Source organism: Triticum aestivum, chromosome 2B (genome assembly GCF_018294505.1).
Source record: "Triticum aestivum cultivar Chinese Spring chromosome 2B, IWGSC CS RefSeq v2.1, whole genome shotgun sequence".
Classification (NCBI taxonomy): Eukaryota; Viridiplantae; Streptophyta; class Magnoliopsida; order Poales; family Poaceae; genus Triticum; species Triticum aestivum.
Genome location: NC_057798.1, coordinates 513,114,260 through 513,139,655, shown reverse-complemented (window position 1 = coordinate 513,139,655; position 25,396 = coordinate 513,114,260). Strand labels below are relative to the sequence as shown.

Here is a 25,396-nt window from a genome sequence, read left to right as displayed (position 1 = left end):
ACTCATGCTCTTGCTCAAGATTGAGCTTTTCAAAGCGTAACTTCTCATGAGCACTTAAAAGTTCTCGATGATCTTCGAAGATAGTTTCATGAGCTAACTTAAGAGTGTTTAGTTCTTTAGTTAGAAGCTCAATTTTCTCCTTATCATTGTCATTCGTTTGATTAGCATGATTAATTGACGTTTCATCATAGTATTCATCACTAGAGTTGTCAACAAGTAAATCATCATCCACAAGCAAGTCATCTTCATCACTATTGAAATCAACATACTCGGGATGTGTTACCTTTGGTCCTTTGGCCATGAAGCATCTTCCAATTCCTTCATTTGGTGAATCAAATATGTCGTAGGAGTTGGTTGACACAAGTGCTAGACCGGCAACACATTCATCTTGAGTATGTTCGGAGTCGGAGTGATAGCTTCTCTCGGAGTGATTGTCGGAGTCGGAGCCGGAAACCCATTCACCAACATGAGCTTGATGTCTTTGTTTTGTGTAGCTCCTTGATGACTTGTCCTTCCTTTCCGAATCCTTGCTTCTTCGTGAGGGTCTTTGTTCATAACGATCATCTCTACTCCTCCTCTCTCTTGGTGGTGATTCTTCTCTTTTGCTTCTTCTTTTTGGAGAATCTTTTCTTCTTTTGTAGGGTGTCGTACACTCATTGGAGTAGTGTCCGGACTTCCCACAATTGTAGCAATTGCGCTCTCGACTAGAAGATCTCTTGTCTCTACTCCTAAAAAAACGCGAGTTGGTGGTGATGGTGTGCCTGCCTTCACGTCATCTATGCCGTCCGATCTGGAACGTATGGCTGAGATCCGTGCCACTTGCACTTTTTCAAAAAACACCCTGTGCTCGGACAGAATTTTGGAGCAGGGACATCCATACACAACACCACCTGGTGCCCGGTAGTTCCAATGGGCTGTCTCTTCTCCTTTCTCCTCCTCTCAAGAAAGAAACAGAGTCTTCTAGACCCCTCCCAAATTCCTCGCCGCCGCCGGGATCTCGCGTCACCGCTCTCCTCCGCTGCCTCCCGAACTTCCCTCGCTCTGGATCCGAGCCAAGCCTCGCCGCCAAGTCCCTTGCCGCCGCCTGTGTCCTATGTCCCCACGGCAGCCGCCGCCGCATCGGCCCCCTTGCTCGATGCATCGGCTCGGCTCCAGTGCATGACCCAGGGTCGCATGGTGGGCTGGGCGAGCCTGCCGGCCTGCCCCGCAGCCCCCTCGCCAACATGGGCCCAGCCGCCCCTCCTCGCCTCGCGAGGTAGCTGGAGAAGAAGCTGTCGGATCGGAGGCTACCGCAGGACAAGATCGTCAGCTACTGTTGTGTCTGCTTGTTGAAGAAGGGTGTGCCGGCAGGAGGAGGCACTGTTGAGAGTGCTCGATCTGCAACAGGGCGAGCTTGGGTTGCACCGCAGGTGTGTCTGCTGCTGAATTTTCCAACTGCTACTGTTCCCTATACCTGTATTACATTATGCTTCGAGCTTTACACACGACTTCTCCTTCTAGACCTGGGCACGCAAGATATCGGAGACTGAGAGGATAGTGCAGTATATATTCTTTGTTCTCCGTTCGGAGCCTGTCCACTCATTCCATTTTATGAAGGCTCTGGTTCTCAACCTCCAACATGATTCCCTTTCTTTCGTGCCTCCAATGGAGGCTACCAGCGGCAAGAACTCCACGAGTCATCCTGGCATTGCAGATGCAGAGCTTTCCAGGGGCGACCTATTTGTTCCCGGCCACGCCGATATCAACTACCTTGATCCACTGTGACTGTCCCCAACCATGCTCAACTCCCTGTAAGTCATGTTTTTCTCCTACCAGATCAAAAAAATTGTCAAGTTTTTGGAGTACAGTTGTGTGCCCGATCCGTTCATGATTGAAATTGTGGTCTCCTAAACATGTGATTTGTGAAATTTTTAGCAACGAATTGTTTGTGGATCTGCAAAGTACGTTGTCAACAGTGGATTCAGACTTCCTATTTAATTTTTTGCAGAAACCTGTACCATCCCCTCAGGTCAATATTCATACCCTTTTTCATTGCCACATTTGTCAGTTTTTTGTACTTGGGATGATTTGGTGCAAGGTATAGAGGAGCATGATCATGGCTAAATATATTTGTAAGTAGAGAAGTTCTTGAGTCACACACTAAAGGAAGAGAGATAAGCTTTTTCTCTTTGTTGTATCAAGTAATTTACTTCCCAGTCCGCTATATATTATTGTGTACTGAACGCAATCTGAAATAACCTCTTTTACAAAAAAATACATACCTGTGTGGTTGTGTGAGATCTATTTGGAAGTGCTAATTGATGAAATGTATGTAGCATTAGTAATAACCTTCTGATGTGTGGTCACATATGTGATAATTAGTGAAATGTTGCTTTAGATAGTTTTTTCATGACTTCAACATGTGCCTTCCATATCCTTGATCATGTGAGTTCATATATCAGTTTTTAACTTCTGCAAGTAAATTTTGATGTTGTGCAAGTTATATATGATTGGAATCACAGGGAAAACTGTGTGATTCTTTTCTTTCATGATAGTAGACTCTTAAACCTACATGAACCAGCATAATTGTTGTAAACATTATTTAAAAACGTATATCTTCATTTATCTTAATTAGTTTAGATACATGGCAGGGGAAATTCTACTCGAAGCTCATTGCGTCAAATAGTCAACCAAAAGCACCACATCGTGGGCTGGCCCACCATGGCCGGAGATGAGAATGATCGCTCAAAGTGGAGTCGGAGACGACGCGACAAATCATATTTCGGTACATTATATAGTCTCTCGGCAGTTTTATTCCCTATAAAATGGTTCCAATTTGTTTATGTTGAATACTATTTCAGTGTCGCAAGGCAAAAACCACTAGATTTTTTTTTAATTTAGTATGTTTAGAGCATTGGGGTCCTAAGTAGTTGTCTTTTAGTTTAAGGAATATTTGTCCTTCTGTCCACTTGCGAAACAAATATTGTAGTTTAACACTTTTGTCAAAAAAAAATCTTCGCCAAAATACTACAGATCATCTACAGCCTTGTTAATTTTTCCTTTGCCTAAATATACTACAGACCATTATATATGCAATACTGATTGTCCGATATCTTTTTAGGTGTTTTTAGGTGAGAAGATAGATGAAGTGAGGGCTCAAGAGCTAATATTTCCGCGCTGATGTTTTGAACAAACAAGAAAAAGAAGGATACACTATGCTTGACAAACGATTCCATGACCTGATAGATGCCTATGGTATGTAACTATGTAAGTTGAACTAGCTGTGTGAGTTATGCCTGACATTTTATTCTCTTCATGGTGGTGCTGTGTACAGATTCATGCTTCTTGTTCATATTCAGCAAAGTCTTCAGTCAAACACCTTTACTTAATTCTTGTTTGGTAAGAAACCTTCTATAAGTGTGTGCTCAAAGCTCGCTATAGTATGTATGTTATTTGAATATATTATGCTATTTATCTTAACATTCAAATTTGGTGTGCCTAAATAGCAAGAAATGAGCAATGTTGAATCCTTGGATTAAAGGCAACATAATAATATGTTTTTGGAGATTTCTTGTTGTGCCCATGCTAATGATTTGGGTGATTTGGCGTGAGCGCAACAGCCACTGCTGCATATTTCACAATTCAGAGTTATTTGCTGCGGTGCTTGCGTGCATTTGCCATTGAGTAATCCAATGTTGAAAGGAGGCTGAAGCACGACACATCATTTTGCCATAGTTTAATGGGCTAACGGCTGATGTGTGTATTGCCTTCTACTTTTCATGAGTTTGTAAAGTATTTGTTCCTTCTATCAATGAAACCGACAACGGCCACTTTGGGTCATCAAACTGAACCTATATTTCTATGGAATCTTGCGGTGAGGTTGAGGCGTCATCAAACTGAACCTATATTTCTATGGAATCTTGCGGTGAGGTTGAGGCATTAATGTTCATTGGAGTGCCAAATTCATGTACATGAAAAAACTTTCTGAACTTGTATATAGTATTTTATGTATGCAAGTTATATATCCTATATTTTATGCATGTTCTTTTTTCATCTTAATTCTCACCCATGGTTGGCATTTTGGACCGTATTAATGCTCATGGGCATGGAGATATGATGTTGCACGACATGAGTAGGTGATGGAAGAGGAGATGTGAACATGTTGGCCCCATTGGATTGAAGCCGGAGGATGAAGTAACTTGTTGCCATACCTCCATTGCACATACTCTTGGGGATATATAATGAGATTGTGGTGTTGTCGTTCTTTCATTATCGATATTAAGGTTAGTCCAAAGTGATATGCTTAATGTGTCACCATTTCTAGCGGAAAATGATGTGTGCTTGAGGTCGAGCACATGTCAAGTGAGGTGGAACAAAGACATAGACAGATTTGGAGTTAGGTGTCATCACAAATTCACTATTGCCAGATATGTGGACTTGTTAGCTATTGCCAAATGCTCTCCGTCCCTAGCGGACACCTCGATATAGGACTTAGCGGACAAAGGGAAAGCCGAGTAGGAAGAACAAGTCCTCTTCCAAGGTGAAAATGAAAGCCAGTATGTTTGATTGTTCCCAATGTGTACCGATCAAATATTCAAATGCATAACATCATTTTGATCAATGTCTCCTACATTATTTCGTTGTCCCCTAGCATTGCACTCATGCCTTCTTTTTGATTCCGTAGCGTAGCACGTTCATCTTACTAGTCATGATAAGACCTTAACTTGGAGCTTCTTTCTTTGCTTCTACTCTTGTAGAATTTGTTGAAGTTCTTCACCATTAAGCTCAATTCTTCATTGAAGGTTTGTTTCTCACTTGATGATGTGGGGGCTTCACTTGAGGCTTTGTAAGCACTACTTGACTTGTTGTGAAGTTCCTCCTTGTCCTTGAGTGACATCTCATGAGCAACAATCCTTACAATGACTTCCGTTGGCTTGAGATTTTTGTAGTTTGGCATCATTTGGATCAATGTGCACACGGTATCATACTTTCCATCCAATGCTTTTAGGATCTTCTTGATGATGAATCTGTCGGTCATCTCTTCACTCCCTAAGCCGGCAATCTCTTTTGTGATAAGTGCAAGCATAGAGTACATTTCAGTGACACCTTCACCATCTTTCATTTTGAACTTGTCAAGCTGACTTTGGAGCACATCCAACTTGGATTCGTTGACGGACTCGATACCTTCATGCATATCAATTAAAGTATCCCAAATTTCCTTTGCATTCTCAAGACGGCTGATTTTGTTGAACTCTTCGGGGCACAACCCGTTGAAGATGATATCACAAGCTTGAGCGTTGTATTACAACATCTTCAATTCTTCCGCATTTGCTTCACGGTTTGGCTCTCTCCCATCGAAGAATTCACCTTGCAAGCCAATACAAATAATTTCCCAAATGGCGGGGTTATGTCCAAGAATATGCATTTTCATCTTATGCTTCCAACTAGCAAAATTAGTACCATCAAAGTAAGGACCTCTACGGTGATAATTTCCCTCGCTAGACGACATACTCTCCTAGGTTGTGAAACCAAGGCTATGACCACCAAAAGCTATGAAAATCAAAGCAAATGGAGACCAAAGCTCTGATACCACTTGTAGGACCTTGAAGTATGACTAGAGGGGGGTGATCAGACTACTTGACCAATCAAAAAACTTAACCTTTTCCCAATTTTAGAGTTTGGCAGATTTTAGCTACTTTAGGACAAGTCAAGCAATCATCACACAAGTCAAGCAAGCATGCAAAGAGTGTATAGGCAACGGAGATTAAAGCATGCAACTTGCAAGAATGTAAATGGAAGGGATTGAAGGATTCAAACGCAATTGGAGACACGGATGTTTTTGGCGTGGTTCCAATAGGTGGTGCTATTGTACATCCACGTTGATGGAGACTTCAACCCACGAAGGGTAACGGCTGCGCGAGTCCACAGAGGGTTCCACCCACGAAGGGTCCACGAAGAAGCAACCTTGTCTATCCCACCATGGCCGTCGCCCACGAAGGACTTGCCTCACTAGCGGTAGATCTTCACGAAGTAGGCGATCTCCTTGCCCTTACAAACTCCTTGGTTTAACTCCACAATCTTGTCGGAGGCTCCCAAGTGACACCTAGCCAATCTAGGAGACACCACTCTCCAAGAAGTAACAAATGGTGCGTTGATGATGAACTCCTTGCTCTTGTGCTTCAAATGATAGCCTCCCCAACTCTCAACTCTCTCTCGTAGGATTTGGATCTGGTGGAAAGAGGGTTTGAGTGGAAAGCAATTTGGGGAAGGCTAGAGATCAAGATTCATATGGTAGGAATGGAATATCTTGGCCTCAACACATGAGTAGGTGGTTCTCTCTCAGAAATGGTAAGTTGGAAGTGTAGGTTTAGTCTGATGGCTCTCTCCACGAATGAAGAGGAGGTGGAGGGGTATATATAGCCTCCACACAAAATCTAACCGTTACACACAATTTACCAAACTCGGTGGGACCGAATAGTTAAACTCGGTCGGACCGATTTAGTAAACCTAGTGACCGTTAGTGATTTTCGATGGGACTGACATGCATCTCGGTGAGACCGATTCGGTTAGGGTTAGGGCATAACGTAATCTCGGTGAGACCGATTACACAAACTCGGTGAGACCGATTTTGGTAATTAGCTAACCAGAGAGTTGGTCAGGTAAACTCGGTGGGACCGGTTTGCTCTTTTCGGTGAGACCGAAATGTTACAAAAAGGAAACAGAGAGTTTACATTGCAATCTCGGTGGGATCGATCGCTCACTTCGATTAGACCGAAATGTTACAAAGGGAAACAGAGAGATTGCAACCCCATCTCGGTGAGACCGAGATCCCTATCGGTAAGACCAATTTGCTTAGGGTTTGTGGCAGTGGCTATGACTTTTGGAATCGGTGGCGCCGGATAGGAAGAATCGGTGTGACCGATTTTGGCTTTAGGTTTAGGCCATTTGTGGATGTGGAAAAGTAGTTGAGGGTTTTGGAGCATATCACTAAGCACATGAAGCAAGAGGCTCATTAAGCAGCACCTCATCCCTTCTTAATAGTATTGGCTTTTCCTATAGACTCAATGTGATCTTGGATCACTAAAATGTAAAATGAAGAGTCTTGAGCTTTTGAGCTTGATCCAATCCTTTGTCCTTAGTATTTTGAGGGATCCACTTTCATCATCCATACCATGCCATTCATTGAGCTTTCCTGAAACAATAGTCTTGGAATAGCATTAGCTCAATGAGCTATATGTTGTTATGAATTACCAAAACCACCTAGGGATAGTTGCACTTTCAGGTGTCCTCCATAAGCCTCGGAGTGACACTTGCGTAGGATCTATTCCTGCTCATGCTTAGGTACACAACATCTAATAACACCATCTACTCCTTCTTTATAAATGTGTGGGTCATCCCAGAAGTAATTTTTTAAATCATAGAAAAACTTTTTATTTTGCTGGTACGTGAAACTAGGTGGTATAAATTTAGCAACAATGTAATTAGCATAATCAGCATACCATGGAGCAGTATGAGAAGCATTTATGATAGCTAATTGTTCGTCAGGAAAGCTATCATCAATAGGTAGTGGGTCATCAAGAACATTCTCTAACCTAGACAAGTTGTCGGCAACGGGGTTCTCAGCTCCCTTTCTATCAATAATATGCAAATCAAATTCTTGTAGTAGGAGAACCCATCTAATAAGTCTAGGATTAGCATTTTTTCCATAAGATATTTAATAGCAGCATGATCAGTGTGAACAGTTACTTTAGAGTCAACGATATAAGGTCTAAACTTATCACAAGCAAATACAACTGCTAAAAATTCTTTTTCAGTAGTAGCATAATTTCTCTGGCATTGTCTAGAGTTTTACTAGCATATTGAATAACATTTAGTTTCTTATCAACTCTTTGTCCTAGAACAGCACCTATGGCATAATCACTAGCATCGCACATAATTTCAAAGGGTAAATTCCAATCAGGTGGCTGAACAATAGGTGCAGAAATCAAAGCTTTCTTAAGTATTTCAAATGCTTCTACATAATCCTCATCGAAGACAAAAGGAATATCCTTTTGTAAGAGATTACTCAAAGGCCTAGAAATTTCAGAGAAGTCCATAATAAACCTCCTATAAAAACCGACATGACCAAGGAAACTTCTTATACCTTTAATGTCTTTAGGACACGGCATCTTTTCAATAGCATCAACTTTAGCTTTACCAACTTCAATACCTCTTTCAGAAATTTTATGCCCCAAGACAATGCCTTCATTAACCATAAAAGTGGCATTTTTCCAATTCAAGATAAGATTAGTTTCTTCACATCTCTGCAAAACTCAATCAAGGTTGCTCAAGCAATCATCAAAAGAAGATCCATAAATGGAGAAATCATCCATGAAAACCTCAACAATCTTTTCACAAAATTCAGAGAATATAGCCATCATGCATCTTTGAAAGGTAGAAGGTGCATTACATAAACCAAAAGGCATACATCTATAGGCAAAAGTACCGAAAGGGCAAGTAAAAGTGGTCTTTTCTTGATCCTCTTTTGACACAGGTATTTGAGAGAAACCAGTGTAACCATCTAGAAAGGAAAAATGTGCATGTTTGGATAATCTTTCTAGCATTTGATCAATAAAAAGGCAAAGGGTAATGATCCTTTTTAGTAGCTTTATTTAATTTGCGGAAATCAATTACCATCCTATAACCTGTAACGTTTCTTTGCGGGATCAATTCATATTTATCATTAGGAATGACAGTAATACCTCCCTTCTTAAGGACACAATGGACAGGACTTACCCACCGACTATCAGCAACGGGATAAATAATACCTGCCTCCAGGAGCTTTAGTATTTCTTTTCTTACCACTTCTTTCATCTTAGGATTTAATCATCGTTGGTGATGAACAACTGGTTTAGCGTCTTTCTCCAATTTTATCTTGTGTTGGCATAGAGTGGGACTAATGCCCTAAAGATCATCAAGAGTATATCCAATAGGAGCATGGTGCTTCTTTAGAGTTTTCAATATTTTTCTTCTTCTTGCTCTGAAAGGTTAGCACTAATAATAACAGGATATATCTTCTTTTCATCAAGATAAGCATATTTAAGAGTATCAGGTAGTGGTTTAAGCTCGAACATGGGATCACCCTTGGGTGGTGGAGGTTCCCCTAGAATTTCAACAGGCAAGTTCTGTTTCAAAATAGGTCCCTGTTTAAAGAATACTTTGTCTATCTCCCTTCTTTCATTCATAAACATATCATTTTCATGGTCTAGCAAATATTCTTCTAAAGGATCATTAGGAGGCACGACAATAGAAGCAAGACCAATAATTTCATCCTTACTAGGCAATCCTTTATCATGGGGTTGTTTAGGAAATTTAGCAAAATTAAACTCATGAGACATATCCCCCAAACCAATAGTGACAATATCCTTTTCGCAATCTATCTTAGCATTAACAGTATTCAAGAAGGGTCTACCAAATATAATGGGACAAAAGCTATCTTGTGGGGAACCAAGAACAAGAAAATCAGCAGGATATTTAACTTTCCCACACAAGACTTCAACATCTCTAACAATCCCAACCGGTGAAATAGTATCTCTATTGACAGGCTTAATTGTAACATCAATTTCTTCTATCTCAGCAGGTGCAATGTCATGCATAATTTCTTTGTATAAGGAATGAGGTATTGCACTAGCACTAGCACCCATATCACATAAGCCATGATAACAATGATCTCCATTTTTAACAGAAATAACAGGCATGCCTACAACTAGTCTATGTTTATTCTTAGTATTTGGTCTAGCAATTCTAGCAGCTTCATCACAGAAGTAAATAACATGCCCATAAATATTATCAGCCAAGAGATCTTTAACCATAGCAATACTAGGTTCAACTTTAATTTTCTCAGGTGGTGTAGGTTTTCTAGTATTACTCTTACGAACCAGAGTTGAAGCTTTAGCATCATCCTTTATCCTAACAGGGAAAGGTGGTTTCTCAATATAGGTAGTATGAACAATAGGATCATTATAAGTGATAGTCTTTTCTTCAACTTTAATAGGTGCAACTACTTTTACTTCAATGGGAGGATTATATTTAAACCACTTCTCCTTAGGAAGGTCAACATGAGTAGCAAATGATTCACAGAAAGAAGCTACTATCTCAGAGTCAAGTCCATATTTAGTGCTAAATTCACGGAAAACATCGGTATCCCTAAAAGATTTAACACAATCAAACTTAGGTGTTATAGCTGACTCCTTACCTTTGGTGAGATCCCAATCTTCAAAGGTGCGTTTAATTCTTTCCAATAAATCCCATTTGAATTCAATAGTCTTCATCATGAAAGAGCCAGTACAAGAAGTATCGAGCATGGAGCAATTGTTGAGAGAAAGCTGAGCATAAATTTTTTGAATAATAATTTCTCTTGAGAGCTCATGATTGGGGCATGAATATAACATTGACTTAAGCCTCCCCCAAGCTTGAACGATGCTTTCTCCTTTGTGAGGCCAAAGATTATATATATTATTATGATCACGATGAACAAGATGCACAGGATAAAACTTTTGATGAAAATCCAATTTCAATCGGTTGTAGTTCCATGATCCCATATCATCACATAGCCTAAACCATGTCAATGCCTTTCCCTTCAAAGATAAAGGGAAGACCTTCTTCTTGATAACATCCTCGGGCATACCTGCAAGCTTAAAGAATCCACAAACTTCATCCACATAGATTAGGTGCAAATCAGGATGCAATGTTCCATCTCCTGTAAAAGGATTAGCTAGCAGTTTCTCTATCATACCCGAAGGAATTTCAAAGTAAACATTTTCAGTAGGTTCAATAGGTTGAGGAGAAACTCTTTGCTCTACTGGTCGGGGTGAAGATACCCCGAACAAGCCCTCAAAGGATTACTTTCCTTACCAAGTTCCACTTACCAATGGCGGTTCACTCCCCGGAAACGGTGCCAGAAAAGAGTCTTGATGACCCACAAGTGTAGGGTATCTATCGTAGTCCTTTCGATAAGCAAGAGTGTCGAACCCAACAAGGAGCGGAAGGAAATGACAAGCGGTTTTCGGTAAGGTATTCTCTGCAAGCACTGAAATTATCGGTAATAGATAGTTTTATGATAAGGTAATTTGTAACGGGTAACAAGTAATGAAAGTACATAAGGTGCAGCAAGATGGCCCAATCATTTTTGTAGCAAAGGACAAGCCTGGGCGAATTCTTATATGAAGGAAAACACTCCCGAGGACACATGGGAATTATCGTCAAGCTAGCTTTCATCACGCTCATATGATTCATGTTCGTTACTTTGATAATTTGATATGTGGGTGGACCGGTGCTTGGGTACTACCCTTTCTTGGACAAGCATCTCACTTATTATTAACCCTATTGCAAGCATCCGCAACTACAAAAGAAGTATTAAGGTAAACCTAACCGTAGCATGAAACATATGGATCCAAATCAGCCCCTTATGAAGCAACTCATAAACTAGGGTTTAAGCTTTTGTCACTCTAGCAACCCATCATCTACTTATTACTTCCCAATGCCTTCCTCTAGGCCCAAACAATGGTGAAGTGTCATGTAGCCGATGTTCACATAACACCACTAGAGGAAATACAACATACATCTCATCAAAATATCGAACATACCAAATTCACATGACTACTTATAGCAAGACTTCTCCCATGTCCTCAGGAACAAACTTAACTACTCACAAATCATATTCATGTTCATAATCAGAGGGGTATTAATATGCATATAGGATCTGAACATATGATCGTCCACCGAATAAACCAACTAGCATCAACTACTAGGAGTAATCAACACTACTAGCAACCCACATGTACCAATCTGAGGTTTTGGGACAAAGATTGGATACAAGAGATGAAGTAGGGTTTGAGAGGAGATGGTGTTGGTGAAGATGTTGATGGAGATTGACCCCCTCCCGCTGAGAGGATCGATGGTGATGACGATGGTGACGATTTCTCCCTCCCGGAGGGATGTTTCCCCGGCATAACAGCTCCACCGGAGCCCTAGATTGGTTCCGCCAAGGTTCCGCCTCGTGGCAGCGGTGTCTCGTCCCGAAAGCTTGCTTATGATTTTTTCCAGGGTAAAAGACTTCATATAGCAGAAGATGGGCACCAGAGGCTTGCCAGGTGGCCCACGAGGAAGGGGGCGCGCCCAGGGGCGCGCCCCCACCCTCATGGACGGTGGGTGGCCCCCATCTGGTATTTTCTTCGCTCCGTATTTTTTATTAATTTCAAAAATAACTTCCGTGGAGTTTCAGGACTTTTGGAGTTGTGCAGAATAGGACTCTAATATTTGCTCCTTTTCCAGCCCAGAATTCCAGCTGCCGGCATTCTCCCTCTTCATGTAAACCTTGTAAAATAAGAGAGAATAGGCATAAGTATTGTGGCATAACGTGTAATAACAGCCCATAATGCAATAAATATTGATATAAAAGCATGATGCAAAATGGACGTATCAGCAGGCATCTAGAACAGACATAGGGATTGACCATACAAACGTGAGCATATGAAGCTTGAAGGGATAAACGCGCATTTGAGATTTAACAGAGAATATCAGTTCCACGGAAACACAAGAGATATAGTGCCTAAACACAAAGCATACATTATGTTTAACTACAGGATAACACAGGAGCAACGGTGGCCCGTTACTTGGTCTGGAGGCTGGGCGAAGCCGTTTCAACATGGAGGACCCTGGCGGCCCGAGAAGCGACTTTCTCCTTGGAAGCTGTGACGTCGGTGCCCGCTGGCGGCTTCTTGAATCCATCATCAAGATCAAGGTCCAAATGGCGGTAGGCGATATTGCTCAAGACCATGAAGAGGGCGTCATGGGCAAGTTTCCGGGACTCGGCCGCAAGCGCTCGGTCCTCCCCTCTTCGTGCACCTTCGGCTTCTTAATCAACTCATTGCAGAAGACTCCCAACATGGCGCTGGGCACCTCGTGCTTGCTGATCGAGAAAGTTGGGCCATCCATACCCATCGCCATAACTTGGGCAGCAAGATGCTCGGCGACGTCGATCAGGCTCTTGATTCAAAGGCTGACTTGCTCGGACTGATTCTTCAGTTTAGCTTCCGCATCCTTCGGAGATGCTTGGCAGTATCCAGGTCCTTGGATAGCAGTTATTGGTGGGATTCGATGGACTCTGTCATGCTCTCCAAGGAGCCGATCCTGGCCTTCATATAGGTGAGGGTGTCGTTGGCAGTCTCGATACTCTGGGTCTTGGAGGAGAGCTGCCACTGCATGTCAGCCAAGAGAACCTCCGCCTTTCGTGCTTCTCTTTGAGAGCCCCCACCTCCTTGGCGCTCCCAGCAAGATCTTTAATCAATTTAGCCATTTGCTGGTCGAGATCAGTCTTGGCGGCAGATGCGACAACTAGGTCGTTGGTGAGTTTCTTCAGTTGAGCAGCAGAATCGGCAGCAATGGTGTCCAGTGCGGCTTCGTGCTTGTCCTCTAGATCCTTGATGCATTGACGCACAAGAGCCTCCACATTGTCATTCTTGGCATGAAGAGTGGCTTCGACTTTCTCCTCCCAGAGGGAGATTTCTTGCTCTCTGGCGTCAAGGGATGCCTTGCGGTCCACTAGGCGCGCCTCGCGGGCTGTGACGTCTTCTCTTGTCATCAGGAGCATCTCTTGCTACCTCAGGAGCACCTTGAACTGCTTATTATGCCACCTCACGTAGCTCAAGACATTTGACCTTCAACTTCTGGTCCACCCTGCTGGCGGACTCACACCGCTCCTTGAGCGCCTGTCACTTCTGGTTGTGCTGGGCATGCATCTCCTTCACGCCCGTCGCCATGGACTCCAAGAAGGACAAGTCCATTGTGACGGCACCTGAGTCATTGGCTTCTCCAGTTTCCTGGTACAGCGGTGCCAGGAGGCGTTGAAGCTCCTCATCAAGCTCCGCGCTCGTCGTCAAGGACGGGTCGGGGCTCTAGTTCCAGGCAACGATAACACCATGGCTAGCGTGTTTGAGGAGGGTGAAGGAGTCTCTGGAACGATGCCAGAGGAGGGAAGTGCATCCATGGTTTGGAGGGGAACTTTCACCTCCACCACCACCTCCTCTTCCAAGGCGTCCTCCGAAGAATGCTCCACCACCGCCAAGGAATCCTGGGCATTCCCGACAGCAAGGTCCTGTCCCTCTGCGGTAGCAATCTTAACAGCCTCGCCCACGGCAGCCCTGCCTATGTCAGCCGCCACCTCAAGTGGTTCTGGCTCTTCGGCTTGGGGGTCTGCGGGTAAGAAGAACGAAGGGCAACAAAGAAACAAAAGTTTAAAGTGATGAGGAAATCAAGAGAAGTAATCAGGACAAGAAGGAAAAAAGGGCATAAGTGGAGTACCTGGAGAAGTCTGCCGGATAGGAACCTCAGTTCCCCCAGCAGTGTCTGTTGCCGGGCCATGTACTTTACCCCCTGCCACGGCAGCCACAACGGCTCTCTGCATGGTTTCATCCATGAAGGGCTCTGTCGGGGGTTCTTCGGCTCAGTTAGCGGAGGAGACATGCCCCTCCAGGAGGGGCTCACCTTGCATCGTCTCACCACCACCACCAGGAGAAAGAATTGAACCCCCACTTCCGGGCTGTGGGATGGACTGGGGGCTCGGCACGGGCTTCCCCGCATCGCTCTCCACCAAGGCCGGGCTCTCCGTGGTCTTCAGCGACCCAATGCGCCGAAGCCTCTTCCGAGGACGAGGGATGAGGGTTTATGTGTCCTCCTCCACTTCCCTGGCGGCAACAAAAGAACAAGAGGTTAGTCAGCAAGGGTAATCAAGTATGCCGGAGTTATTTACGAAAGGAAGAATCTGCCTTACTCTTCTTCAATAAGCATGGAGTTCAAGTTGAACTCCATGGGAGATGAGGGCTCCCTTCCTCTCTTTGGAGGTGGAGGGGCAGAGCTCTCCAGTAGCTTCGATGCTCGGCGTGGCGCCAGGGGCTCCGATGGAGGCGAGCTCTATGAAGTACTCGAGCCCGAACATGAGCTGGAATCAACCTCCACATCCGTCGATTTCCCGGCGGGGGAAGTCTTGATCCGAGCAAGGCGAGGGGATTCACGGAGCACCACTTCCAACTTGGTGACCTTGGTGGTGGTCTTCTTTGCCCTCTTGGCGGCTGGCGGCAGATTGGGGCCCGCCGCCCCTTGACTAGCTACGCGCCTGCGGGAGCGCTTATCCAAGACCGACTCGGGGGCTTGAGACCCAGCCGTAAGCCACTCTTCCTCGAGCTCTGTCACCTCACAAACCTCCTCCTCCTCCTGAAGCTTCGTTGCCACTACGGCCAAGGAATCAAGCCCGACAAGGTTGTCCCCGATAAGCTCTTCCCCAACAACCCCTTTCATGGCCTGCACTTCGCTGCCATAGTGAGAAGAACTCTCATCCTCAGCTTTCCCCTTGCCCTTCCCGGCCTTCGCGACCCTTGCCACCTCCACAAGGTGGGCGGCCTTGTCCTCCTCGATCCTCCTCAAGATACATGCACCTCCACAGAGGAGGTGCATTTGTACATCCCAGCCTCAACCCTGGTGGCCTTCTCCACCGGGGTGCTCGACCACTAGAGCTCTTCATCAAATGTGGGCAGTTGGCAATCACTTACCACCCCTTGAACATTGCAATCCGGCATCTATTTCAGTATCTGGTCCCGGGCTGAATTGGCATTCAGAGGGATAACTGTTGCCGGGAGCTTGAACAGCTCAAAGCGGCCAAACAATTGGTCGCATAGCCAGGCATGACCATAAACTCACAAGTTGTTAGCCAATCCTGGTAGCAACCTCATCATGTCCCCAGCATCGCCATACAGCCAGGCAGGTATGTCCCTCTCTTGTAGAGGCAAAATGCGATGGAGAAGAAAATCTGCCCCCACATGCTCAATGGTTAGCTCGGCAGCCTTCAAATGGGTAATCCTATTGATTGCCGAGCGCACCCTATCTTCAGTGAGGCCATGAGTGCTCCATTCCTTGCCGCGCTCAACACATTCCATTCGTGCTTCACAGAACTCAGGAGCTTCCTTATCCTGAATCCAACACCAATCCCCTCTCCACTCATCCCACCTCTCGCGCTGCCTCCCAGGGATATAATCCCAGAGTTTCCTCGACACCCGCGGCATCCAGCTAATGTTCCCAGAGCAGTGACCTTTGTTCTCCACCCGCGGAACAAATTAATGCCGGAACAGATCCACATTGGGGGTGACTCCGACGAAATTCTCGCACAAATGTGCGAAAATGGCCATGGTCGCCATTGCATTCGGCGTCGAGTCAAGGAGGCGGAATCCATAAATGGTCATGATCGCCTCAAAGAATCCGGAGAAGGGGGGACAGAGGCTGCAGATAAATTAAGCACAGAAGAACCGTTACATGTCTGGCGGATCTTCCTTCCCTTCCGCAAAGACTTTAGGCGCTCCGTGCCCTTTCGGAACAGGACTCCCCCACAGATATTCATACCTCGCTTGAAGAACTGGGCCGCTCAGGGTCGACGGGAGGAAGACGACGTCTTCCCTCTGCTTCTTGTTTATATCCGCAGCCCTCTTGCTCCCCTCGGCGGCTACTTCCTTCACCGCGGACGCCTGCTTTCCTTTCTCTGCGGGCTTCTTCCCTATTTCCGCGGCGGCGATGCGGAAAGAGAAAGGGTTAGTGAGAAGGGCGGCGGCGAATGAGAGAAATGGGGGAGGAACCATCATTTGGCTTGCAGAGGAAGATGATGGAAGGGCAGAGCAAGCAAAAGGTAAACAGTGCCACTTCTCTTTTACCTGTTTTTAAGGGAAGAAGTGTGGAACAGAGGCGCGACGCTTCAGAAAGTTACCTTTTTACCATTAATTGCAACAGTCCCACGACCCCACGACGTGTAGTAATTGCGTGAAGTGGACGTTGGATTGACTAGTCGCCGTGGTGAACCGGCATGTGCAACCCTTTCCTGCCATGTGTCCGTGCACTGTTTGGGTCCTAACACAACGTGCCACGCCGACACCTGTGGCTCAGGCCCGAGGGCTTATGTCTGGGAAAACAGACAGGGGTATATATTTTCCCCTAACTCATGCACGGACGGCGCTAGGCCATGCCAGAGTACAAGAAACCAAGATCTTCAAAGGACCAACATGCAGATCAAGAGGACCAAGGCCAAGCCAGAGAAGTAAGATACCACCAGGAGAAAAGCCTCCCTTGTTGGGCAGACGAGCTTGGCGATGGTGGAGCCAACCCTGGAAGAGAACATCCAAGACGTCCCGGCAGGGCCTGCCGGGACTCATGGAGGCAAGAACCACCTCACCAACCACTCTGCCATGACCAACGTTGTCAACCAATTCAGTGTCAAGCCGCAAGGTGATTAAGTGGCAGCCATTTGCCACATGGTTGCCTCTTTCTACAGAAATACCTACAGACGACACTCGTCCAGCAACGTGTCAAGCAAGAAGGCGTAAAGCTGGCAGAATAGCCCGTCAAGGCTTGTCGGGCGAGCGATGATGTGACATTGAGCGGCGCATTTAATGCGCTCTGTCAACCTACAGAGTTAGGTATGATAGCATTGTTTGCTATCTTATCAGTGCATAATGGCTGATTTGCCATTGTGGTGACCCCCTTGATCTATAAAAGGAGGCCCTTAGCAACCGTAGAAGGGGTGAGAAAGTTGAACACCCACACATTCATACGCGCGTAGCCACTGTCGCCCCTGCCGGGCAAGTGTACTACGCTCCACCATCATTCTTCCACCATCAATCCACCAAAGAAGGAGTAGGGTTTTACGACTCACAGCGGCCCGAACCTGGGTAAAATTGCCCGTGTGATTTCTGTCGTCCTGCTCCACGCTCCTCTGCTCTTTGCGCAATGTGACATCCCCCCTGCCAAACCAGCAAGGGACCCTTGGTCCCATAGGTGGCCGTGGTTTCCCTCGACACCAAGTCTCCTGGTTGTCTTCTAGTCCAAGAAAAATCATCACGAAGGTTGCATTCCGTTTGGACTCCATTTGGTATTCCATTTCTGCGAAACTCAAAAACAAGGAAAAAACAGGAACCAGCACTGGGCTCTAGGTTAATAGGTTAGTCCCAAAAATAATATAAAATAGCATATTAATGCATATAAAACATCCAAAACAGATAATATAATAGCATGGAAGAATCAAAAATTATAGATACGTTGGAGACTGATACGTCTCCAACGTATCTATAATTTTTGACGTCTCCAACGTATCTATAATTTTTGATTCTTCCATGCTATTATATTACCTGTTTTGGATGTTTATGGGCTTTATTTTACGCATTATTATCATTATTGGGACTAACCTACTAACCGGAGGCCCAACCCGTATTGCTATTTTTTTGCCTATTTCAGTATTTCGAAGAAAAGGAATATCAAACAGAGTCCAAACGGAATGAAACCTTCGGGAGCGTGATTTTTGGAACGAACGTGATCCAGAGGACTTGGAGTGCAAGTCAAGAAGCAGCCGAGGCGGCCATGAGAGGGTAGGGCGCCCCCCTATAGGGCACGCACCCCTGTCTCGTGGGCCCCTCGGGCGGCCACCGACGTACTTCTTCCTCCTATATAAGCCTACGTACCCTGAAAACATCCAGGGAGCACCCGAAACATAATTTCCACCGTCGTAACCTTCTGTATCCGCGAGATCCCATCTTGGAGCCTTCGTCGACGCTCCGCCGGAGGGGGAATCGACCACGGACGGCTTCTACATCAACACCATAGCCCCACCGATGAGTTGTGAGTAGTTTACCACAAACCTTCAGGTCCATAGTTATTAGCTAGATGGCTTCTTCTCTCTTTTTGGATCTCAATACAATGTTCTCCCCCTCTCTTGTGGAGATCTATTCGATGTAAACTCTTCTTACGGTGTGTTTGTCGAGATCCGATGAATTGTGGGTTTATGATCAAGTTTATCTATGAATAATATTTGAATCTTCTCTGAATTCTTTTATGTATGATTGAGTTATCTTTGCAAGTCTCTTCGAATTATCGGTTTGGTTTGGCCTACTAGATTGATCTTTCTTGCCATGGGAGAAGTGCTTAGCTTTGGGTTCAATCTTGCGGTGTCCTTACCCAATGACAGAAAGGGTTGCAAGGCATGTATTGTATTGTTGCCATCGAGGATAAAAAGATGGGGTTTATATCATATTGCATGAGTTTATCCCTCTACATCATGTCATCTTGCTTAATGCGTTACTCTGTTCTTTATGAACTTAATACTCTAGATGTAGGCAGGAGTCAGTCAATGTGTGGAGTAATAGTAGTAGATGCAGGCAGGAGTCGGTCTACTTGTTGCGGACGTGATGCCTATATACATGATCATGCCTAGATAATCTCATAATTATTCGCTTTTCTATCAATTGCTCGACAGTAATTTATTCACCCACCGTAATACTTATGCTATCTTGAGAGAAGCCTCTAGTGAAACCTATGGCCCCCGGGTCTATCTCTTATCATATTTGCTTCCAATCTACTTTTATTTGCATCTTTACTTTTTGCATCTATATTATAAAATACCAAAAATATATTTATCTTATCATACTATCTCTATTAGATCTTACTTTCGCAAGTGGTCGTGAAGGGATTGACAACCCCTTTATTGCGTTGGTTGCAAGTTCTTTGTTTGTTTGTGTAGGTGCGTGGGACTTTTGAGGAGCCTCCTACTGGATTGATACCTTGGTTCTCAGAAACTGAGGGAAATACTTACGCTACTGTGCTGCATCACCCTTTCCTCTTCAATCAAAACCAACGCAAGCTCAAGACGTAGCAAGAAGGATTTCTGGCGCCGTTGCCGGGGAGGTCTTCGCTCAAGTCAAGACATACCAAGTACCCATCACAAACTCATCTCCCTCGCATTTACATTATTTGCCATTTGCATCTCGTTTTCCTCTCCCTCAATTCACCCTTGCCATTTTATTCGCCCTCTCTTTCCCAATCTCCTCCTCTCTTTTCGCTTGCCTCTTTCTGTTTGCTTGTGTGCCTATTTGTCCTTATGACTTTGCCTAAGAGTACCGACCTCCTTCTCAGAAGGATGGATGAGATTGAATCCAATATTAGAAGCTTTATGAATTTGCAATTTGAGCACAATAATTTCTTCAGAAAAGAACTAAAAGAACAAAAAGGGTTTTTGAGTTTTATGAATAAGGAGCTTGATGATATGAACAAAGAATTTTATGGTGTGAACTCTCAAATTACCCGGCTTGAAAATGCTATAGCCCAAATTTCTGATAAGCAAGCCACCTTCGTCAATAAGATGGCTGCCAAACCAGAAAAGTTAGATGAAAACAATGATGAAGATATTAAAGTTATTGATGTGTCCCCTATTAGATCTTTGTTTTGCAATATGAATCTTGATAATAATGGGACTGGAGATGAGTCAACTTTATTTAGAAGGCGTCCCAAAAATTCGGAGTTTTTAGATCTTGATGCTAAATTTGGTAAAAGTGGGATTGGAGAGGTCATGACTTTAAATAGTATTGAACCCACTATCTCGGATTTCAAGGAATTTGATTATGATAATTGTTCTTTGGAAAGTTGTATTTCCTTGTTGTAATCCGTTGTTAATTCTCCACATGCTTATAGTCAAAATAAAGCTTTTACCAAACAAATCGTTGACGCTTTGATGCAATATTATGATGAAAAACTCAATTTGGAAGTTTCTATAGCTAGAAAACTTAATGATGAGTGGGAACCTACTATAAAAATTAGAATTAAAGATCATGAGTGTTTTGCTTTGTGTGATTTGGGTGCTAGTGTTTCCACGATTCCGAAAACTTTATGTGATATTCTAGATTTCCATGATCTTGATGATTGCTCTTTAAATTTGCACCTTGCGGATTCCACCATTAAAAAGCCAATGGGAAGGATCAATGATGTTCTCATTGTTTCAAATAGAAATTTGGTGCCCGTAGATTTTACCGTTCTTGATATAGATTGCAATCTTTCTTGCCCTATTATTCTTGGTAGACCTTTCCTTAGAACGATTGGTGCGATTATTGATATGAAGGAAGGGAATATTAGATTCCAATTTCCATTAAATAAAGGCATGGAGCACTTTCCAAGAAAGAAAGTAAAAATACCTTATGAATCTATCATGCGAGCTACATATGAATCAAGTGCCAAAGATGGCACTACTTAGATCTATCTTCGCTTTTATGCCTAGCTAGGGGCGTTAAACGATAGCGCTAGTTGGGAGGCAACCCAATTTTCTTTAATTTTTTTGTTTTTGTTCCTGTTTAGTAATAAATTTTCCTTTCACTTTATGTTTAGATGTGTTTTTATCTTCTAATTAGTGTTTGTGCCAAGTAGAACCTATAGGATAACCTATGATGATAGTTGATTTGATTCTGCTGAAAAACAGAAACTTTGCGCTCACGAGAACAAAAATTCAATAAATCACAGAAACGTGATTTTTCATTGATTATTTTTTCTTCTGATCAATAAACAAATTTTCCAGTACTTCCTATTTTTGTAGTATTTTTAGAGTTCTAGAAGTTTGCGTTAGTTACAGATTGCTACAGACTGTTCTGTTTTTGACAGATTCTGTTTTTCGTGTGTTGTTTGCTTATTTTGATGCATCTATGGCTAGTATGTAAGGGTATGAGCCATAGAGAACTTGGAATACAGTAGGTTTAACACCAATATAAATAAAGAATGAGTTCATTACAGTACCTTATGTGGTGGTTTTGTTTTCTTTCACTAACGGAGCTTATAAGATTTCCTGTTGAGTTTTGTGTTGTGAAGTTTTCAAGTTTTGGGTAAAGATTTGATGGACTATGGAATAAAGAGTGGCAAGAGCCTAAGCTTGGGGATGCCCAAGGCACCCCAAGATATTCAGGAATATCCAAAAGCCTAAGCTTGGGGATGCCCCTGGAAGGCATCCCCTCTTTCGTCTTCGTTCATTGGTAACTTTACTTGGAGCTATATTTTTATTCGCCACATGATATGTGTTTTGCTTGGAGCGTCATGTATTATATTAGTATTTGCTTTTTAGTTTACCACAATCATCCTTGCTGTAACACACCTTTTGGGAGAAGCCTATTTTATTGAAATTTATTAGAATATGCTATGTGCTTCACTTATATCTTTTGAGCTAGATAGTTTTTGCTCTAGTGCTTCACTTATATCTTTTAGAGCATGGCGGTGGATTAATTTTAAAGAAATTGTTGATCTCTCATGCTTCACTTATATTATTTTGAGTCTTTTAGAACAGCATGGTATTTGCTATGGTTATAAATTGGTCCTAGAATGATGAGCATCCAAGTTGGGTATAATAAAAACTATCATAAGAAGTGAATTGGATGTTATGATCAACTTGATACTTGATAATTGTTTTGAGATAGGGAGGTAGTGATATTAAAGTCATGCTAGTTGGGTGATTATGAATTTAAAGAATGCTTGTGTTGAAGTTAGCAAGTCCCGTAGCATGCACGTATGGTTAAAGTTGTGTAACAAATTTGAAGCATGAAGTGTACCTGGCTTGTGCATCCTTATGAGTGGCGGCCGGGGACGAGCAATGGTCTTTTCCTACCAATCTATCCCCCTAGGAGCATGCGCGTAGTGCTTGATTTTTGATGACTTCTAAATTTTTGCAATAAGTATATGAGTTCTTATGACTAATGTTGAGTCCATGGATTATACGCACTTTTACCTTTCCATCATTGCTAGCCTCTTCGGTACTGTGCATTGCCCTTTCTCTCCTTGAGAGTTGGTGCAAACTTTGCCGGTGCATCCAAACCCCGTGATATGATATGCTCTATCACACATAAACCTCCTTATATCTTCCTCAAAACAGCCACCATACCTACCTATTTATGGCATTTCCATAGCCATTCCAAGATATATTGCCATGCAACTTTCCACCGTTCCGTTCATCATCATCATGACATACATTACTTTTGTCATATTGCCATTGCATGATCATGTAGTTGACATCGTATTTGTGGCAAAGCCACCATGCATAATTTTTTATACATGTCACTCTTGATTCATTGCACCATCCTAGTACACCGCCGGAGGCATTCATATAGAGTCATATCTTGTTCTAGTTTCGAGTTGTAATTCATGTGTTGTAATCAATAAAAGTGTGATGATCATCATTATTAGAGCATTTCCCAAAAAGAAAAAAAAAGAAAGGCCAAAAGAAAAAGGAAAAAAGGCCAAAGAAAAAAAAGAAAAAAAAGAAAGAAAAAAAGAAAATAAATAAATAAAGGGGCAATGCTACTATCTCTTTTTCCACACTTGTGCTTCAAAGTAGCACCTTGTTTTTCATGTAGTGAGTCTCATATGTTGTGCTTCAAAGTAGCACCTTGTTCTTCATGTAGAGAGTCTCATATGTTGTCACTTTCATATGCTAGTGGGAATTTTTCATTGTAGAACTTTGCTTGTATATTCCTACGATGGGCTTCCTCAAATGCCCTAGGTCTTCGTGAGCAAGCAAGTTGGATGCACACCCACTAGTTTTCTTTTGTTGAGCTTTCATTCATTTATAGCTTTAGTGCATCCGTTGCATGTCAATCCCTACTCCTCATGTTGACATCAATTGATGGGCATTCCCATGGCCCGTTGATTATCCTCGTCAATGTGAGACTTTCTCCTTTTTTGTCTTCTCCACACAATCCCCAATCATTATTCTATTCCACCCATAGTGCTATGTCCATGGCTCACACTCATGTATTGCGTGAAGGTTGAAAGAGTTTGAGATTATTTAAGTATGAAACAATTGCTTGGCTTGTCATCGGGGGTATAGAAGTTGGGAACATCTTTGTGTGACGAAAATGAAGCATAGCATAACTATATGATTTTGTAGGGATGAACTTTCTTTAGCCATGTTTTTTTGAGAAGACATGATTGCTTTTATTAGTATGCTTGAAGTATTGCTATTTCTTTTGTCAATATGAACTTTTATTTTGAATCACTTGGATCTGAGCATTCATGCCACAATAAAGAGAAATTACATTGAGAATTATGCTAGGTAGCATTCCACATCAAAAATTCTGTTTTTTATCATTTACCTACTCGAGGACGAGCAGGAATAAAGCTTGGGGATGCTTGATACGTCTCCAAGGTATCTATAATTTTTGATTGTTCGATGCTATTATATTAACTCTTTTGGATGTTTATGGCTTTATTTTACACATTATTATCATTTTTGGGACTAACCTACTAACTAGAGGCCCAGCCCGTATTGCTGTTTTTTTGCCTATTTCAGTATTTCGAAGAAAAGGAATATCAAACGGAGTCCAAACGAAATGAAACCTTAGGGAGCGTGATTTTTGGAACGAACGTGATCCAGAGGACTTGGAGTGCAAGTCAAGAAGCATCCGAGGCGGCCATGAGAGGGTAGCCCCCCTATAGGGCGCGCCCCCTGTCTCATGGGCCCCTCGGGCGGCCACCGACGTACTTCTTCCTCCTATATAAGCCTACGTACCCCAAAAACATCCTGTTGGGGAACATAGTAATTTCAAAAAAAAAACCTACGCACACGCAAGATCATGGTGATACATAGCAACGAGAGGGGAGAGTAATGTCCATGTACCCTCGTAGACCGTAAGCGGAAGCGTTATGACAACGCGGTTGATGTAGTCGTACGTCTTCACGATCCGACCGATCCAAGTACCGAACGTATGGCACCTCCGAGTTCAGCACACGTTCAGCTCGATGACGATCCCCATACTCCGATCCAGCAAAGTGCCGGGGATGAGTTCCGTCAGCACGACAGCGTGGTGACGATGATGATGTTCTACCGATGCAGGGCTTCGCCTAAACTCCACGACGATATGACCGAGGTGGAATATGGTGGAGGGGGGCACCGCACACGGCTAAGGAACGATCACGTAGATCAACTTGTGTGTTCTAGGGGTGCCCCCCTCCCCGTATATAAAGGGGGAGAGGAGGAGGGGGCCGGCCAAGGGGGGAGGAGCGCCCTGGAGGGGCAATCCTACTCTAAGTAGGTTTGGCCCCCCCTTTCCTATTAGGAGTAGGAGAGGGAAGGAAGAGAGGGGAGGGAAGAAGGAAAGGGGGGGGGGCCCTCCCAATTCGGATTGGGCTTGGGGGGGGCGCGCCCCCTCCTTTGCCCCTTCTCCCTCCTTTCCACTAAGGCCCAGTAAGGCCCATATACTTACCGGGGGGTTCCGGTAACCTCCCGGAGCTCCGGTATATTCCCAATCTCATCCGGAACCTTTCCCGTATCCAAATATATCCGTCCAATATATCAATCTTTATGTCTCGACCATTTCGAGACTCCTCGTCATGTCCATGATCACATCCGGGACTCCGAACAAACTTCGGTACATCAAAACTTATAAACTCATAATAAAACTATCATCGTAACATTAAGCGTGCGGACCCTACGGGTTCGAGAACTATGTAGACATGACCTAGAACTATTCTCGGTCAATAACCAATAGCGGAACCTGGATGTCCATATTGGTTCCTACATATTCTACGAAGATCTTTATCGGTCAAA

The 25,396-nt window shown here is 43.6% G+C and overlaps 1 long non-coding RNA gene across 7 annotated transcripts; it reads left to right on the top strand.

Annotated features, from left to right (window-relative positions):
* Positions 1-902: 902 nt before the first annotated feature.
* LOC123045744 (uncharacterized) lies at positions 903-4,600 on the top strand. 7 transcript variants are annotated; one of them, XR_006421573.1, is made up of 5 exons: positions 903-1,409; positions 1,501-1,790; positions 2,631-2,764; positions 3,101-3,234; positions 3,314-4,600. It is a non-coding gene; the product is annotated as an uncharacterized lncRNA (long non-coding RNA). The 7 variants fall into 7 exon arrangements; XR_006421577.1 differs by having other exon boundaries at positions 1,501-2,764; positions 3,314-3,378; positions 4,116-4,600; XR_006421572.1 differs by having other exon boundaries at positions 3,101-4,600.
* The last annotated feature ends 20,796 nt before the right edge of the window (positions 4,601-25,396 follow it).